The sequence below is a fragment of the Lycorma delicatula genome, chromosome 12 (assembly GCF_047948215.1).
Source record: "Lycorma delicatula isolate Av1 chromosome 12, ASM4794821v1, whole genome shotgun sequence".
Taxonomy (NCBI): domain Eukaryota; kingdom Metazoa; phylum Arthropoda; class Insecta; order Hemiptera; family Fulgoridae; genus Lycorma; species Lycorma delicatula.
Window position 1 is genome coordinate 75,875,723 of NC_134466.1, and position 16,784 is coordinate 75,892,506.

A 16,784-nucleotide genomic window follows, 5' to 3' on the forward strand; every position below is an offset into this window, starting at 1 on the left:
ATCTACTGTCGGTTTCTGTTACTTTTATTATTAAATAAATTGTATTTAACAATGAAATTAAAAATATCACTTTTAATTATATTTTTTAATCAAACTTTGAGTATTTTTAAAGAATTTTCTATAAGTAATGTTGTTTATTTTTTTATATTAAAAAAACAATCGGTATGGCCCATTCAAAATTTTGAAAAATAATTAATTTTTTAATATTAATCTAGCTGTTTTTTGTTTAATATTTAATATATTATTAAATATAAATTTCATAGTCGTTTCGTATATATATAAAATAATAATAATATATTTCACCCTTAATATAAAAAATTTGGCAGTTAACATAAATGTAACTGGCTTTAACTGATAAATTTATTTCAAATACGTCATCATAAGTTTTTCTTTTTTTTTAAATATTGTGTTATTTACAGGGTGTCCCATATAAAACGCAACCCAACCTTATATTGGTAGGTATTGAAATAATAAAAATGTAAATGTAATTTTTATTATTACCATCCATTACCTTACATTTAGAGTAAATGTTGGAAGTGGCCGCCATCTTCTTGAATACAAGCTTCGATTCTTTTTACAGCGTTTCTTGCAACTTTTTTCAAAGTTTCTGGCTGGACTTTTAATACAGCTTGTTCAATATTGACTTTCAATCGTTCGTGGTTTGTCGCTGTAGGCTTTTTCATTGAGGTAACCCCGTAGAAAAAAATCCGCCGCAGTCAAATCTGGAGATCTTGGTGGCCACAAGCCTCGACCGATAACACGATTACCGAAGAATTCCTCGACGAAATCAGAAGTTGAACCTGTGTAGTGCGATGTCGCACCGTCATGTTGGAGCCGGCAGTGTCTGTCTTCCTCTTCCAAGAGTGCGATGAACTGAAATAAAATATCCTAATATCGTTCTGCATTAACGGTGTACTCGAAAAAAATAGGACCGATTATTTTCTTCCGCGATATCGCGCACCACACTCCCGACTTCTGCGGATGTAATTGTTATTCGTGATAAACGTGGGGATTTTCAGCGCTCCAAATTCTACTGTTTTGGCTGTTTACGTAGCCATCCAAATGAAACCGTGCTTCATCTGTGAAAAGTAACGAATCCATAACGTTAATTCCCTCGCGCAGAAATCGACGGAACCGTTGACAATATTGTAGCCGTCTTTCTTTGTCGGGCTCAAGAAGTCGATGAACCGTTTGAACGCGATAAGGTCGTAATTGTAATTATTTGGTCGCCCGATGAACGGTTGATTTAGACAAATTAGTTTCAGCAGACAAACGTCTGATCGATTTATTTGGAGAGACGAGTAATCGGTCTTTGATTCAGCGACTATATCTGTATTCAACACTGACGCAGATCTTTTGTGTTCCTTGTTATTGACAGAACCGGTCTCTCTAAATTTTGCGACTAACCTTAATACTGATGTTTTGTTAGGGCCGGTTTATCCGGGTACTTATGGCGAAACAAATCTTGCACTGCAACCGCTGATTTCGTACTGAAGTACGACTCGACAATGAAAACACGTTCATCTAGCGATACACTGAACGTTATGATCGCATTGTTGTTACTATCGGTAGTGTTCTACTGCGTCGCCGCGATGTTCAGATGTTGGACGAGTCCATTTCAGTAACGAGTAGGGGAGTAAGCTTGACTTTTGAAATTTCACGGATGAGTGATCGATGGGGTTTCTTTGATGTTTGTTGTCGACCGTTAATTTAGGCAGCACTGTTATTTTGTACAGATACAAATGCAAATCGGTTTTTAAAATTCGCTGCACAGATCGCCTAGAAATTCCAATTTGTGCAGCTGTTTTTCTTGTCGATTTGCCTGGGCTCTTCAGCAACGCTGCTCTGACATTCTATAGAGAACGAATATCAGTGGAGATCAAACATTCTCGTTTACTCTCAAATACTGAATTATCACCATTAAATTTTTCGTAAAGTCTACGTATTTTTTTAAACGAGGGCGATCACCGAGTTTGAAAATGTGCACGAAACCGTCTTTATGTAAACATCACACTTTTCGTCTTTATGCCTTGTTCAACAGTCAGTCTTCCTTTGTCGGCCATCTTGGAACGATATACAAACAGAACACTCGGAAAGAGAAGAAACTAATATTCATGAACTGCTGTCACTTCTGCCAACATAAAGCACATTAATAATTATTATCCTAAACAATTATTGCCAAAATAAATAATGGATCATTTCGTGCGCCACTATGTACGATAATCCAAGCGTAAATAATAAATATTGTCAACATGTTATTAAAAATAAATTAATTAAAAACAAAAAGTTAATCTTAATACAGTATTTTCTTTCATTTTTGTATCAGTCTTATTTTTATTAAAATACAAAGTTTTAATTTTTCTTCGTGATCATTGAATGTTATTTATACAGGGCGTTTCATAATGTTCTTAGGAGTTACAAAAGTTTAGTACAAAAAAAGTATTTCACTTACCTAAATGAAAGTCGTACGGGGTGATACAGGGACTCAAAACGTTTTTGTTAAAATCTATAAATCTTTAATATGTGCTCCTCTGGTGACACGTACACATCAACACGAAAGTCTAGCTCTTGCCAAACTCGTTCTAACATCTCATTTTCGATAGAGTTGATCGCATCGATTATGCGATCCTTTGGCTCAGCGATACCGCGCGGCATCGGTTGGATAAACACCGTATCTTTCACGTAACCCCAGAGAAAGAAATCATATGGCGTGAGGTCTGGTGATCTTGGTGGCCACATAATGTGTTGGTCTTCTTCAGACGCACGTCCTATCCAGCGCCGAGGTAATGTTGTATTAAGGTACTGTCGAACCTCGTTATGAAAACGGGCAGGACAACCGTCTTGCTGAAAAATGAAGTCGTTGAGTAGCTGAGGGGTAAGCCGTAATTGTAATATATCCAGGTATATCGTGCCGGTTACTGTCGTTTCCATAAAAAAGAACGGCCCGTACACTGCCTCACGAGAGATCGCACAAAAAACGTTTACTTTCGAAGAATTCCGAATGCGTTCCATATAAGCGTGTGGGTTTTTAGTTTCTCAAACTCGCACGTTATGACGGTTTACTTTGCCGCTAATATGGAAAGTAACTTCATCGCTGAAAATTATCTTGTTTACAAAACCTTCATGAAACAACATCTTTTCCTGTAACTGTAAACAAAAATCGAGTCTACGTATTTTATCTCCATCAGAAAGACGCCGGATTAATTGAAGACTGTACGGTTTGCATAATAAACGTTTACGGAGGACTCTCCACGCTGTTGTTTTCGGAATTCCTAATTCTCTGCCTGCAGCCGCAGTCGATTTTGACGGGCTGCGAATGAAACTTGCACGCACACGTTCGACATTGACTTCTGAGATTGATGGACGACCGGTTGATTTTCGCTTGTACAAGCAAACGGTTTCACTGAATTGTTTATACCGTGCGCGAATTGAATTGTCACTTGGTGACTCCTTATGAAATTTCAACCGAAACGCACGTTGCACAGAAATTACTGACTTTGACAAGTGAAATTCTAAGACACAAAACGACTTCTCGCTTCCCGTGGCAGCCATTTTCTCTGCTGTCGACGCCTAGCGAGCAAATGGTTTACTAACTGCCTGGTATATCTGGAAAAAACTATTTGAATTACTCTTTCGTACAGTACTTGTTTTATTCTTATGAGTGAAATAGTTTTTCGTTAATGAATTTTCGAAACTCCGAAGAACATTATGAAACGCCCTGCATACATATTCTGATAATTAAATTTTATTTATAAACTGGCAATTTAATGAACTTATTGTACGAATCAAAGCTAAAAAATATTGTGTTTTAGCGACTAATTTTTTGTGTTTCGTCAACAATTTTCTCAAAAATTATGGGAGATACCATAATTATGGAACAAGTTTTACATTATTTAGTTTTTCAGGTCAAAACTATATAAAATTGAATATTTGCCGTGTGAAGAAAACTGCATATTGTAACATGACAGGTATAATAAACCTGAGTAACGGATTCCTGCCGATTAAAAAGAAAGTAGTAGAAATACGTATAAAAATTGGAGGAATCTAGAAAGGGACTAAAAGAAACCCTTTTAGTAAAGCTTTCAGGTCCGTTTAACAATCGTTCTTTGTAATACTGCCCGCTGACACACCTAAACCGATTTTGTTCCGTGAGAAGAGTTACCGGACCAGGGTAGGAATGTGATGGGAAAAGTGTGAGGGCGGATGATCATTCGCAAGCTTTGAGTCAGGACTGATCTTGCACGTAAAGAGGATAGGAGTATAAATACTCCAGGGAAGACCAGTTGACTGTCAGACTGCAAGGGGAGTCTGCGAATGAGTCTAAACGAGGAGTTATTATGCAAGTCAGTGAAGGAGCGAATTTCTAGTGCGTACACGTTCGACGCGATTAAGGTGACGTCACCAGTAATTCCATTGTGGACAGTACATGAAAACAAGAGAAGGTTCGATGAGTTACTGTTAGACTATAAGTGAAAGAGATAATGTACTAAATCTCATTCATAAATTGTTAGGGTGGTTTTATTTGTGAACAGCAAAGGCATTTGTAGTGAAAGAATTTTTTATTTGTCTCATCTGTTGTACTGCTGTTCTTAATAGAAGAATAGCGGTTAAAAGTGTTAAGATTAACGGTCATAGTAATGTCTTTTGTCAGTGAAATTGAATTCTGGTTTTCAATATTTAACTACCTGTAAATAAATCCTGACGATTACTTTAAATTCCGTTTTGTATGTAATCACTGTTTTTTATTATTATTAATTTTGTGGGTTTTTTCCGTAGGGAGAGGAAAAAGCTCTGTCAGCCGCCACCAGGGTCGCTCTGATGGCACTGCGTAGATCTCACCCGCAATCAACCTCCCCCACAATAAACCTCCCCACCAGTCACGTAGAGACCGGACCTAATCCCTATGGCTTGTACTCAGCCTTTGCGTGATCATCCCAACCCCGTAGAGGAAGACACCCATCTTGTGACGCTTGCGTTCGCCACACCACCTCCCCCGATCCTAGCCCCGATGGGTTTTAATCATCCCGCGTGATCGCCCGGGCTCTCTTCTATCCTATGGCGAGCTCTGGGGGCGATTGACGGACGGTGACTCCAAGAGTGAAAAATTCCGCCCACCCTCAGAGGCTGGCCCCACGATCATTCGTCTTCAAACTCCGTAACTCGGTTCATCCGTTGATCCATATTCTGTCGAATTTTCTCCTCATGCGCCTTTTCGCGTATCATGGTGGAGACCACTGTCAATACTTTATCCCATTTGTTCTTGCCGCTAAGCATTACTCTTATTATATTGCTCGCGTCCACTATTCCTTGCTCCATCAGTTCGACTCTCAAATCTCGCCATTTACCCATTTGTTCTCTTGCCCATTTTTTGGGCAGAAAAACACAACATGTTCTGCGGTGCCCTGTTCCCCGCAATCATGACATTTAATTTTTTTGTTGGTATTACTGTGATTATTATTTATTTATTATTGATATTTATTAATAATATTATTATTATTATCAGTCATTTATTATACTTATTGTCATTGTTATTATTGGTTTGTCTTATTTCATGTTCTTAAACTAATAAATTGAAATTACATAAATATTTTCAACAGTCAATCTCTTAATGTTCTGATCGAGCCGCGATCACGTGACAATATGTTGTTTAATTAAAAGGGGAAACACTGTAACAGATACTTTTTCTTTTTATTTATGATTCATAACTATGAGTCAAAGAAAACATTGTTTCGGTTACTCTTTCTTTTTATTTATGATTCATTACTATGAGTCAAAGTTAAAAGATATATTAAAAAGTTTTTAAAACAGCATTTTTTTTTGTACCTTATAATTGATTATAGATAAATTTAGTAATAGGTTATTCTTTCTTTTTTTTTTGTAAATAAAAATTACTTATCTACGAATGAATGAATATAATAAATATTATTGGTAGGAATCGATAATTCATAGAAAAAATAGACCGCAATGTAAAGAAATGCCGGAAACCGATAAAAATATTATCGTTTATTTTAATCGATTTACTATTGCCCAATATTTTATCTCTATTACTATTATTTTTATAAATTATTTATTAAAATCATTTCAATAATTTTTTGTAAGTTTAAATCAATTAACACGTTACGTTGCTTTTGTTTACATCTGTATAAATTTGAACTTTTGTTTTTACAGTATATAAGTGTTATTGTTTAAATTTAGATTATATTTTCTCTTAATTTATAATTTTATTTAATTATTTTATTAAAATTGTAATTTTCTGTGAAGGAAATTTTATTTATGTGAAATATTGAGTTTTACAGACTTGTATTATTTAAATAAAAGTATTTTATCAAAAATTACTTAATTCAGATTATAATAATTATAATTAAAAGAATTATAATGTATATTTAATAAAAGTTTGTTTACAAGAATGTTTTAATAATAGATCCGTCAAGAATAGGCGTGATATTTGTTTTCTAAATGATAAAGATATAAATAAATACAATAAAATTATTAAAATATTATTATACGAACAAACCGGTTTATAATTTACAACAAAATAATAAATCATCAGTCAAACAATCAGATATAATAAACTATAATAATCTACATTAAATAACGGAAGTATTTTATTAAAAATATAATACAATTAATTTTCTAATAAATATTAATTATTTTTATTTTAGGTTTTTACAAAAATCACAAACTGTTATGGCTTTTTTACACGGTGATAATTTAAATAAAACAAATTCCACTGATGATAACGGTGTACTATCATTTTTAGATATAGTACCGATTTTTTCTAAATGGAATTTATTAACTTTATTAGTAACACTACCGCTTTTTATAATAACATTTTTAATATATTTTTTTATACCAAATTTAAATAATTTATTCGGAAAATGTTTAATGTGCCAAGTAACAAGTGCAATATGTTATTTTATATTTCAGTTTATTTTTATGAACATGAATTCACAACAAAAAGGCATATTTTTTAATATTACAGGTAAGATTGTTTTATTATTATATAAATTTAATTTTTATTTTTTTTACCGCGGTTTCACTCGACTGGTTTTTGAATTTGTACTAGTTTTCAAAAGAAAACTTTTATTTTCCCGAGAAATTTTGGCAGAAAAACTATATTAAAGGGAAAAGTATGATGATAGTGTCAAAAATGGGGTATTCCAGTATTTTTTTTAAAATCTTTACGTTTAAAGATTCAACTAGCTATTTAAATAAAAAAAGTATATCTATGTATATATAGCTTTATATATTTTCGCTTTATATCTCAGGCTTGATCGAACCGATTTTTTTCAAATTTGACTCAGATATTTCTGTATATGGAGGGTTGATCATATTAATTCTTTTTTTTTCAAATTCGTAATGGGTATCGTGAAAAAAAGGATTTCGATTTTCTTCGGAGGCACTTTAGAAAAAAATTTACTTTCCTAAATATATTAACTATATTGCACGTATAAATTATTCCAAAAAAAAAATCAACAAAAAATATATATTATCCCTTTCGTTGAATATTTTTTAGTCTTTGATATTTTATACTTCATATATAGAGCTATTTTGGTTTTCCCCCTTTGGCTTCCACAAATAATTTGTTGAAACTTAATGTATCTTTTTATTTTTAAACAAAAATTAAATGTCACGGTTATTGTAATATCTTTGGCTTCATATACTCGTAGTTTCATGAAAAGGTTTACCACCCCCAAATTGGATTTTTCAAAAATAATAAAATAAAATAAAATTTCAAAGTTGAAATTTTAATTTTCTAAAATTGTAAAACTGGAACTTAAAAAAAATTACAAAAATCTTTACATTCTTGTTTTAGCTTTTAAAAAAAGAGAAAAATAAAAAAAGGGAAAATAATTTTAAAAAAGGGAAATTAAAAATAAGATTTAACGATTGAATTATGAAGAATTTTCAACAAAGCCGAGAAGGTTTATCAATAAAGAAAATGTGTAAGCCGAAAAAGCCATGCAATAATATGCCAGCTTTTTTGTTAAAATTCTACCGTAAGTTAAAAAATAATGTTTTAACGGACATATTGGGGGAAATTACTTAAAATTGTCTAAATCGTAGGTGAGTGACATAGTAAAAATATTTCCCGTTGAATTTGTACAATAAACTGATGGAGAAAGCGGACCGCAGTAGTCTTCTACAATATAATCATTAAATTTTAGAATTTTCAAATAAAATTTTTATTCTCCCTCTTGGTTCTCACAAATAAATTTTTAAAAGAAAAATCAAATATCTGTTTTCACGGTAATATCTTTGGCTTCATATATTTTCATGCAAAAGTTTTCCATCCCCAAAACTAGATTTTTTAAAAAAATTCTGAAAATAAAATTATACAAATCTACCGGGTTAGTCAAGTGGTGAACGGGTCTTGGCAAATTAGCTGATTTCAAAGTTGAGAGTTCTAAGGTTTAAATCCTGGTAAAGGCTTTTATACGGATTTGAATACTAGATCGTGGATACCGATGTTCTGTGGCGGTTGAGTTTCAATTAACCATACATCTCAGAAATGGTTGACACTTCTTTTACACTCGTACATAACATCCTTATTCATCCTCTAAAGTAATCCTGACGTTGGTTCCGGAGACTAAACAGAAAAAGAAAAAATCCACCGAGTCGGTCTACTTGTAAATTCATCCAAGTCGAGAGTTCTCCGGTTCAAATTCTAATAAAGATAATTGCTTTTATACGGATTTGAATACTAGATCGTGAATACCGGTGTTCTTTGGTGGTTGGGTTTCAATTAACCACACGTCTGACAAACGGTCACCTTAGTTTGTTCAAGATTACACGTTTTGCGATACTGTTACATTTCACTATTAAGTCGCTAATGACTTTAATTGTTGTTGCGATTATAAATAAAAGAAAAAGTTATAAATAAAAGACATTAAAAGAAAAAATGTTACATTTATAATTTCATTTTCAGAAGAGGTCTAAATACCGGTTTTCAAGACTAATAGTTTCTGATATACGCATAGAATTTTCAATAAAATATTAGCTCACCAGTTTCACTCCTTAATAGACGTAATTTTCATAGAATCTTTTCTTAGTGGATGTTTACATTATAAAAAACAATTTACTCTTTAAAATATCTTACAATGTTTTATCATTCTAATTTATACATTAAATATTTATTTTTGTAATAAAATAATTTCGTATTATTTTTATGAAGCGATAACAAAAATGTTCTAACATGATAAAACTTTCTTGTAACCAAATTTGTTGATTTTCTTAAATAATTTTAAATTTGAAATCAAAAATTTTGGTTATAACAAAAATAGAATGTGCAAACATATAAGTTTTTATTACTTTTCAAAATTTACTTTTTCAAAAAAAAAATGTTTATCCTATTAGAATATGTCATTAAAATCATAAAATAAAATTCAAAAAAATTACAATGAAATTGTAAACCGTACAGTAAGAGTCTCGCAGATATCATTTCTTCCGCTCAAAAAACAAAAATTCCTGTAGCATAAATAAAACTGTTTTTAACGAAACGATAGTGATATCAAAAAAGGTAAGACACTACTACATTTCTATTATCAAAATCTGTTATTAATTTAGAATTTTCTTTAAAAAAATACATCTTTAAAAACTCTTTTCATATATTAATCATAGGAATTGATTATTTCTGTAAATGTGATGTATATTACATGGAATGGAATGGAATGCAAAGTTGGCAGGAGTCTATTACTCCCTACTTTATCGCAGAACCTGGACAGAGTCCCTTGCTGCTGGATCATTCTAATCGGGCTTGTTTTTTTTTAAAAGGTTATTTTTAATCTCGGATCTAATTTTTCAATTTTGTCTATTATTATTTTAGTGAATTCAAGACGGATGTAATTGCATTCCAATCCGTTGTTGAACCAGCGTTATCGAACCCATTTCATGGGCCGACCGCGGAAGGCTAGGCTTATAAAGCCTGTCCTCCCGACGTAATTCCCCTTCAGACCGTCCACTGAAGTCCTTTCGGTGCTAACTCTTTAATAGGCTAGCAGGAATACGCCACAACGGGGCACTAGCTATAAGGAGGGAGCAATGCGTCCCCTTTTCCGGAGGAGTCGCAATTGCTGGGATATTTTGTCTTACTGTAAGTTTTTTTTAAAATTTAGACCGCGTTTTTGTTTTATGCGCGACTTACCGTGTTTGACGTCTTCAAACTATATAACTCGCGAAAACTTTTCACTCGCGACCCCGGAAACGCGTCTGACGCACTATTCCGTTTATGGCTCATGCGATATGGAGGCCCCTAAGCCTGGTTTGTCGATTTTCGGCTACCGCACCGCACCATCACGGTGGTTCGTCCAGTACGGCGTGAGGCCGCTTCCTTACAACTGTCGGAGTTGGGTCCTCTCGGCAGATGTCCCGAAGATGACTGTGTTCGGACACAGCCGCTCTCCCGAACAGTCTGCGCGCCTGCGCCACCCCCACCTCGGACACGGATTGAAATCTCGCATCAGATCGGAGAGTGGCGTTCCTGACGAACCACGCAGCTCCAAAGATAGTCCGCAACGCGATGTTTTGGACGGCCTCGATCTTCTTTTGAAGCGAGGAGCTCAACACTGCCCCCCCATGCCGGGTAAGCATATGTTAGAATCGGCAGTACGTACAGCCGAAAAATGAGGAGCTTAGTTGCCAGTGGGTACGGGCTGGCACTGTTCAGCACTGGGTATAGCGAGGCTCTGGCGGCCTTAGCCCTCCGGGTCGCATAATTTACATGTTCGCCGAAGGTAAGCCGCCTGTCCAACACCACCCCCAGGTACTTAACTGTTTTCTCAAAAGGGATTTTCTCCCCTGAGATTTCCAGCTCTCTGGTCGGTTTTCGTGTCTTGCATGTGAACATCACGGCCACCGATTTTTCACCGTTGACCCTGATTCTCCACATGTCGAGCCACGGTTCCACTAAGTCCAGCTGCCTTTGGAGCCTCCGGACCGCGTAATCCACATTTGCGGATTCGTAGAAATATGCCGTGTCGTCTGCGTAAAGGGCCGTTTTGACCCCTTCCGACAGCGGCATATCGTTCACGTACAAAGTGTACAAGAACGAGGAAAGTACTGCTCCTTGGGGAACCCCAGCGGCTATTTCTCTGGTGGAGGAAATCGTTTCCCCTACGCGCACGACAAAATGTCGGTCTAGCAGATATGACCGCATCAGTCTGACATAGCGGTAGGGGATCGCCGATCGCGCTAGCTTATAAAGCAGCCCGCTATGCCAAACTTTGTCAAAGGCCTTGGCCACATCCAGAAAAACGGCTGCAGTCACCCGTTTCCTGTTCAGGCCTCCGACAAGGTCGTCTATTATTTTTACCAGTTGGAGGGTGGTTGAGTGACCCTCCCTGAACCCAAATTGCTCGGGCCGCACTTCTCCCTCCATGTATCGCCTCAGTTTTTTGAGAAAAATCCTCTCGAACAACTTAGACAATACCGGTAACAAGGAGATTGGCCTATAATTCCGTGGGAAAAGTAAACTTTTCCCCGGTTTGGGTAAACATACGACTTTGGCCGTTTTCCAACAATTCGGGAAATATCCAACGTACAAAATGGACGTGAATATCACCGAAATTGCTGTAATCACGGAGGCCGGTATGTTCCGGAATGCACGGGCGCTGATCCCGTCGACACCCGGGGCCTTGTCGGGGCTTGTGGCCTTAATGGCTGCGGAAACTTCCGCTTCAGTGACTTGGTCAATCTCTAGAGGGGCGTCCTCCACCTGTGAGAAATAATCTACAAGAAAGGATTCCACCTCGGTTGTGTGCTCGTCGTTCGGGGAGGGAGGGGGGTTTGGAGTGAACTGCTCCTCCAAGGTATCGGCGAATACCTCGGCCCTCTCCGCCTCCGAGTATGCAAGAAAACCTCGCTGCCCCACAACCGGATGGCGAGGCTTCTTCCCTTCTCGCAGTCTCCTGTTCAACCTGAACACCGAGGAGATGTCGTCAGAGACCGAGGCGAGGTATTCGTTCCACGAATCCTCTCGATGGCTTGTCAGCAGTTGTTTTACCCTGTCCGTTTGATTATAAAAGGCCCGCTTATCAGCGGGGGACAGGGTGATTCGATATCTCCTCCTCAGTCGTCGTTTCTCCGTTATGGCTTCGGAGATATGAGGAGGGAGGTCGTTTCGAACAACTGCTCGAGTTTTGGCCGATGTGCTGCCTGCCAGGGCCTCGGTCATTGACGACGTGACGCGCCCGACAGTGTCGTCGATTTCCTCCGGGGTGTTCAGGAGCTCAGGATTTACCGGCCTGTACTCCCGCTGGAGGGTCTCGTAGAACCTTTTCCAGTTGACTGACCTTCGGGGTATAGGCGGGGGATCTCGGCCACCCCCTGCCTGACCTAGTTCCAACAGGACAGGGGAATGGTCCGAGCTGAGGTCTTCTATCGTTTCAATCATGAATGGGAGGGTACCCCCCTTCATGACTGCGATATCCAGCACGTCAGGCCTAGATCTGCCTGAGCGATGCACGAACGTGGGCACCTCAGGGCCTACGACGACCAAGCGGCGGGCTCTCGCCCTTTCGTACAGCAATCTGCCATTCGGATTTGTCAGAATGCTGTTCCATGACACGTGTTTGGCATTGAGGTCGCCCATGAGTATCATGGGCCCATCCCAATTTTCCAGCACGGCATCCAGATCTGCGCCGGTTACCGCGTCGTTCGGCTTGCTATAAGCCGAAACCAGCCGATACACCGTGCCCAGATGCTCCACATGCACACACGTTTGCTCCATCACGTTTGTATGAAGAACAACGCGCGTATGCATGTGGCGTCTGTGGACTAAAACCGCAGTTCCACCAGAGGTGCGAGATCCGGGTCGAACTGGCCTATCCGTCCTATATGTAAAATAGTTCCGAAGGGTCAGTTGCTTGCTTGGGTTCAAGCACGTCTCAGACAACAGTATCACGTCTATCAGTAGATCCTCGGCCAGACGGCATAGTTCCTCCGTCCGGCCTACTACTGAGTTGGCGTTCCACTGCAAGAGTCTGAGGGTGGGCCTAACCATACCTGGACAGTACAGCCATGAGGCACTCTATTAAGGACTGAATACAGTCCTTGAGAGATTTTGCCTGGAGCAGGCGTGGCAAAACCATCATGATATCTGGCAGGATATCCTTCACTGTCATCTGCGACAGGAAGTCCATGCCAGTGGTCTCCAACGGGGTAGCCGGTTTCGGATTGCCGCTGGAGGTGCCTTTTGGCGCGGCCGCCCTTTTGGTGGGGCGCGGGGCCACAGGGGCCGCGGTGTTTTTAACAGCCTGCTTGGCCTTCCCAGCCGGAGCAGGCTTTGCCTTTGTCGTCGAGGAAGGCTTGGCCTTCTTCGCCGGGGCCGGCTTTGTCGCCGCCTTTTGTTTCACCACCTTCTTGGTGGTCGCCGCCGGTTTTGGCTTGGCGGGTGTTGGGGAGGGTACCTCCCCTTTTTTCACTACCGCCTTGGCCACAGGTGCCGGCACCTCCGGTTTGGGGGCTGATTTTCCCCCACCGGCAACACGGGCCCAGCTGCGGCCGTCAACAGTCGCGGGCTTTTTAATGCCCTTGACCTTATTGACTTGCTCCTTATAATAGGGGCAACCCCGGTAATTAGCCGGATGAGGCCCCTTGCAGTTAACGCATGAGGCTGGTTCCTCACGCGGCTTTACGCATGTGGCAGTGTCGTGGTCCCCACCACACTTGACACATTGCTGGGCCCTCTGGCAGTAATTGGACGAGTGTCCAAATTTCTGGCATCTGTGGCACTGGGGTGGCCCCCCTCGTGACACAAACGCAGTCACTGCGACCTTGCAGTAAAAAATACTGCCAAGGTCATAAATGGTCCGGGCCGAAGGGGTCCTCTTAAGGGCCACTAGGCAGGTCGGGGTTTCCCGACCGTCCCTTGTGAGGAGCTTCTTAACCGAAACCACCTCATAGCCAAGGGAGGTCAGTTCCTCCCTTACTTCCTCCGGGGCAGCCCCATAGGGGATCCCCCGTATAACCACCTTCAGCTCCCTGTCCTTCGGGAGCTGAAAGGAGTGAAAGGCGATTCCCTTCGAGTGCAGAAAACTCTGCACCGCCCGGTAATCCGCCTCGCTGCCCAGCTGCAGCCTTATAGAGAGCCCGGTGCTTTTAGCCACCAGGCGCCCCCCGATCCGCGACTTAATGTCGCGCGCTAATGCTGGCCACTCCTTCGGGCAGTCCAGCATTATTGGCGGGATTTTCTCCCGCCTGACGGTAGCAGGCTGTAATGGGGCCCCATCATCAGCCTGCGGGTTGGCGGCTGCTGCAGCCTTGCTGCAGCCCGCTACGGGCTCCGTCTCCATAGGAGGCGCGGAGTCCCGGCGTTTCTGGCGCTTCCTAGCGCCAGACCCGCTTTCCTCTCCACCGACGGACTGTTCCAGGGTGGGAGAACGGGGTGGGGCAGGCCTTACTTTTCCTTCCATGAAGGAGAAAAAAGCAGACTAAAATTAAAACTTATATTATCACTACACTTGCTGTAAGGTATATTACATATAAATGAAATTGGGCCCGTAGAGTTTTGTAACAAATTTTTCTATTTTTTGCTTATTATATGGAACGCTTAACCGTTGTTTATTATTTATTATTGTATTATCTATTGTCCATTACATATATTTAACATGTATTTTTTTTTAAAGAAAATTCTAAATTATAAGAGATTTTGATAATAGAAATGTAGTAGTGACTTACCTTTTTTGATATCAGTATCATTTTGTTAAAAACAGTTTTATTTATGCTTCAGGAATTTTTGTTTTTTGAGCAAAGAAATGATATCTAATCGTACGGTATACAATTTCATTGTAATTTTTTTGGATATCACTGCGTTTTGTTAGATTATTCTCTTACTTTTATTTTTTATTTTTTTTTTTATGAATTACTGTTTATTATCTTACGGCTTTATTATTAAAATTTCTTGCCTTCCAACAAAAAAATTGAATTTCACAGCCAATTTTTTTTGTTAATAGTCATATTAACTTCATACCTTATTTTTCCTTTTTTAATAAAACTAGCGTTATCTCTTGTAAACTAATACTTTTATTTTTTTTAATGAAGTGATGGGAATTAAAATTGTTTCATGTTCAGTACTTTCGTTTACATAAGAGCATTTACTATTAAAACAAGCTGTAGTATATTTTCTTTTAAATTTTATTATTTCAAGTACATTATCAAGTTTTTTACGCGACCTAGTATTATCAAGTACTGCTAGCTAGCGGCACGATTCGTAAACCCACCTTTTTAAGGAAAAAGAGACATATTCGAGTCTCGCGGTTTATCAGATGAAATAAAAATCGTTGTCTAATAAAATTCGAGGTATTTTTTAAAATTATTCTGAAATATAATGTTTCCACGCTTATGTTACTTTTTTCCTCATTTTCATTTCGCTGTTAAGTCATATTTAGAACTGTAAGTTCGTTGACTTCATCGCCTCTTACCGACGAAGTTCTAAGGAACTCTGTGATACTTTTAATACTTTACACGCTTAGAGCCGACTTTTAAAAATTTATAAGTATCATGAAGTTTAGAGGTTGGAACTTTCTTGCTTATCTAAATTTATGATCAATAAATAAAAAAATTAAAAAAATACAAATTTTTTTTTAATAATAAAACAGAGTTATAAGTATTTTTAGAGGTAAGATAACTTTAAGAAAAGTTTTTCTAAAAATTAACCTTAAAAAATTTGCTTAAATAAAGTTTTCTCTAAATCTAACACCACTTTAATAAAGGCTAAAATAAATTAAAGAAGATTTTCAAAATGCTTTTCTTCATTTTAGGTACGGAGCCAATAATTTTTTTTTAAATTATAGACATTCACTAGTTCTATATATGAAATATAAACTTTCAATAATGTTTTAAAAGTATTTAAACAGAATATTTAAATAAAGCGAAAGAACAAAAAAGCATTTTTAGTTTTAAAAGGTGGGAGTTGATTCTTTGAAAAAATATGTTTTTAGATTATTTATATATGCATTGTTGGTTAAAAATTTCCTTTAGAAAGCCTCTGAAGTATATCAAAATCGATTATTTTTTGCGATATTCCCTCACCCCTTAACGAAATTTGAAAAAAAAAAACCATTAAGTCGATCAATGTGTCCCATATATAGAAATATTTGAGCCAAATTTTAAGATAATCAGTTGGGTCTACCCTGAGACATAAAGCCAAAAGCAATTAAATATATATATATAAAAGCAATTAAATATATATATATATATATATACACGAGGCAAGTTTTTAAAGTAAGTACCGTTTTCAAATTAAAAAAAAACAAGTACCCTATTCTTAACAATTTTATTTTACGTGAAAGCCTCTCTTTTTCCTATTTAGCCTCCGGTAATTACCGTTCAAATAATACTTCCGAGGATGATGTGTATGAGTGTAAATGAAGTGCAGTCTTGTACATTCTCAAGTTCGACCGTTCCAGAAATGTGTGGTTAGTTGAAACCCAACCACCGAAGTACACCGGTATGCACGATCTAATATTCAAATCCGTGTAAAAATAACTGACTTTACTAGGACTTGAACACTGGAACTGTTGACTTCCAAATCGGCTGATTTGGGAAGACGCGTTAACCGCTAGACCAACCCGGTGGGTTTACGTGAAAGCCTGTACTTTAAATTACTTTTCTACATAATTGCCACAGATATTAAGTCAGTTGTCATATCGTGCAACCGGCTTTTGAACAACGTCGTCATAGAAATCTGCCGCCTGACTTAATAACCACTAGAACGCGGTCGCTTTGACACCATCATCATCGATAATTCAAGCGTTCGATCGCAATTTCATAAACAACACTTCTTG